The sequence below is a fragment of the Styela clava genome, chromosome 1, assembly GCF_964204865.1.
Source record: "Styela clava chromosome 1, kaStyClav1.hap1.2, whole genome shotgun sequence".
Classification (NCBI taxonomy): Eukaryota; Metazoa; Chordata; class Ascidiacea; order Stolidobranchia; family Styelidae; genus Styela; species Styela clava.
In genome coordinates this window covers 23,497,385-23,501,384 of record NC_135250.1, presented here as the reverse complement: position 1 = coordinate 23,501,384, position 4,000 = coordinate 23,497,385, and positions in this window count along the sequence as shown.

Below are 4,000 nucleotides of genomic sequence, written 5' to 3'. Positions count from 1 at the left end.
ATCAAATTTTGTTTGATCCGATGTAATAAATTGGGTAGATAATGCCAAACACAGTCTTTCCAGCTGACGGATTTTTCAAGCCACGATGGTATCAAGCATTGGGCGATGGAATACATGTGCTATTTTTGTCTTCAATGTCCGATAGCAACACTGAATGACAAAAGGGGGTTGGCGGTTTACAAACTTTCCTATGAGGTCGCACAAGACGGTTTGAGTTTTCTAATCATAAGACGACGCAATTATTAGATCCCCTGAGATGACACCATTGACCATTCCATCCTTTTAAGTAAGCTTCATCACTATGGAATTGGAGAAGCCCCACCCAATTGGATCAGGAGCTACCTGCAAGACAGAAAACAAGTTGTGCAATATGACAATTCATTCTCTACAGATATTTGTGTCATGAAGCACGGAGTTCCTCAAGGATCATTCCTTGGCCCGCCCGTTATTCTTTCTAGCTTACATCAATGACATGTCTGAAATCTTCGGAGTCAATCATGTTTGCTGATGACACTGATTTGATTCTTTCTGGGAAAAACTTGGAAGAGCTATTCACACTTGCGAACCAAGAACTAACCAATATTCATAGCTGGATGTAAATTATCCCTGAATGCTAACGATACTCAATTCGTATTATTCCATCCAAGCAAGCATAAAAGTGTGAGTTGCAGAAAACCTCTGCTGCTCAATGGCAATGTAATTCAAAGAGGCAATGAAATGAAACACTTAGGTTTAATCTTTGATAAAAATCTTTCTGCAAAATCACAAATAGCACATGTTATTGGTAAAACAAAAGTAAATTTAGCAGTTTCTGCCAATGTATCCCAGTGTGTTGTTAATCAATCAGCTTTACTAGCAATGTTTCAATCATCACTACTCAGCCATATTCGATGTTGTTGTTCAGTCTGACTTTATGGTAATAAAACACTTGTCTCAAAATTGCAGAATATTTGTAATACTTTTTTACGAATTGTTTTTGGTAAAAGACGACGTGAAAATGTAGACCATTACTTCAAATTGCTAAATATACTCAAGGTTGAAGATATGATGAAATTTAAAGTTTTATCATTAGCTTACGACTTCCATAATAATGCGCTACCTAATTGCTTTGGCGACATACTTGTTAAAAATACCTCCAACCGAAGAAGTAGTTCTGATTTGTTCATACCTTTCAAGGGTAAATTTGTGAGTCAGCATTCCTTGTCTTTTACTGAACCCAAATTTTGGAGTTCTCTTTCTCTAAATTTGAAGACGGTAAAGTCCAAAAAATCTTTCTAAAAACAAGTCATGTCTCATTTAGTTTCCAAATATTAAAAATTACCATTTGGAAACCATACTAGTGAAATCAACTTCTGGTGGTGTTCGATGACAAAAATTCAGATTAAAATAATTTATTTCTATCATGCAAGCGCGAAAGACTGTGACAGTCACCGGGTCAGCGACACCTGTTGGCTGAAGTTTTAGAGGGAATGACGAGAAAATTACACAAATTTAATCACACTCGAAAAATTAACAAAAACTTCACACTTGCACATTATTGTTTTCATGAGAATGTTGGACAGCTATAATAATATTGTTATATGTTACCGTAACTTGGTCAGACCAAGTCTGGTACAAAAGAATGGTATTGTGACATGCATGGCTATTTTTTCTATAACAAGGTAGCTCATATACCTGGATGGTATTTTCTTTGAACAGCTGTTCACATTCTAGCCTTAATGCGCATGTTTCTTACATTTTTGATGTGAGGTCCTTCTTATCATACATACATGGTTTTATGTTTGAGTGGTGGTATAAGGGTTAGGGTTGTAGATAATACAATATAGTTCCTACAAGGTTACTAATTATTGCAACTGAGCGAGCAATAGAGCTATGTTGAATTCTTCCCTTCATCTTTTAATTTGCTGTGAGTCATTTTAATTTGATGTGTTTTTTTATCATTTAAGTATCCATGCATTTCGGACCTCCAAAAGTATGTGCACCAAGATGGCGCACAACCTGAACATGGTATGTGTACCAAGTTAGGGTTCAGGTTGTGCGCTATCTTTGTGCGCACACTTCGGGAGCGCCTGCATTTTATGTTTAGGTATGGTATTGGTGTATGTGTATTGGTATGGTATTGAGTTGACTTGATGGCCAAGGTATAGATAGTGATCAAATTTTGGGTGTTTTTGCATGGTGTGATAAATTCTTTTCTATCCCAAGTAGAATGTGAAGTCAATGATCCATTGACTAGGTTCTCCTACTCTGAATACCAATGACATCCCTACGAAGAATATATTAATTCATCAAATAATTGTAACTAATTCTGTTGGTATTGTTGGTATATAGCGAGTATAAAATATACAAAACGCGAGTTTACCTATATGCAAATGGAAGAAGTTTGTTTTATTCAACCAGCAAAAAGCAAACACACACAATATAGAAAAAAAAATAGTAATCATATATACAATTTTACTTTGCAAGGGAAGTCGCGGGAAACCAAATCTAGGCATCGAGCAGCGACACCCACGATTCTAATATCTAGTTAAAAAGATCATGTAATTAAATGACGCTCCCGAAGTATGTGCACCAAGATGGCGCACAAGTGATAACCCTAACCTGGTACAAATACTATGTTCAGGTTGTGTACCATCTTGGTGCACATAATTAGGGAGCATCAATTAAATAATAATATGATAATAGGAAATTAAGAAATACTGTTTATTGGCGGTGTATACCGCATGGTTTTACCGAATTATATAACTAAAATATCTTATTAGAAAAAGATAATTATTAGATGCGATGTCATCATAGATCGTCGCTAAATAATGACAATACAGAAGCATTTAATTAAACAATTATTTTTGCCTGTAATGAATAGTTCAGCGCGTTTCCCTTCACTCAATCATTGAAACATCTACGCAGATTTATTTTTCGTTTTTCAGGTCACTCCAAAAATGATTAAATGAAGAAAACACATACCGGTTAGTAAATAATCATTTTCATACCCCATTGTCCTACCTTACTTAATTATAGTGACTTATACTGTTACCGGTAACTTCAAGTACTCATTACAATCTGAAATATAATTTGGCAATAATTGACTCTAATTTGGGGAATGAAGTGATCTACCCCTCTCTTTATGCAGCCAATTCTGGCAACCTCGGTTGGGCAATTTGGCATTTGACTCCGTCTATAATCAGCTTGGCAATATGTTTCCATTGAACTTTATTTTTACTGTTCACTCCAGACTAGAAAAACGATCAATTTGGCAGTGGCAAATATTACTAAATTATTGATGTGGTGTGGCAAATTATTTTTTCCTTTTTTTTTATCATATTTGTTTACTATGCAATTTACCATAAACTTATCGCGTTTTTTTTAGTTAATATCTCTATGGCTGTTTGTGTGTGTGATGCCAAACACAGCCTTTCTGGCTGATAGAATTTTGAACACGTTCCAATTCTTCTCGGCAAAAACTTCAGTCTTATATTCTAAACCTCATCTAATGTTTTGTTTGCTCTCCTGATTTCATAATCAGTTTTTATTGATTTGTTTTATCAACCATTTATTGTTATGTTGATTATGGAGTCGAAATATACCTATATAATGTTTTATTTATTAGCTATTGGGTCAAGCTTTTATATAAGTGAAACTAATTCGGTATCCAATTTGGTACGAGTCTTTGCAAAATTATGTGTGGCGAAATTTTTTAGTTTTGGATATTTTTCTTTTTACCTATATTTACCTTTGGATATTAACCTATATACCACTTCTTTTTGACAAGATCTTTCTTTCCAAAATCTGCATGTAGTAAACCTTCCCCTTGGTTTTGTTTGCTCTTCTGATTCTGTGATAAGTTTTTATTATTTTCATGCTGATTATGTAGTTTTATATACCTTGCGGTCCATAAAATTGCCAGCTGGAAAGTCTTTAAACCCCAGATATGCCCCACCGGTATTATAATCTACCACATACCTACCCAATTTATTGCACTTGATCTAACAAAATATGATTC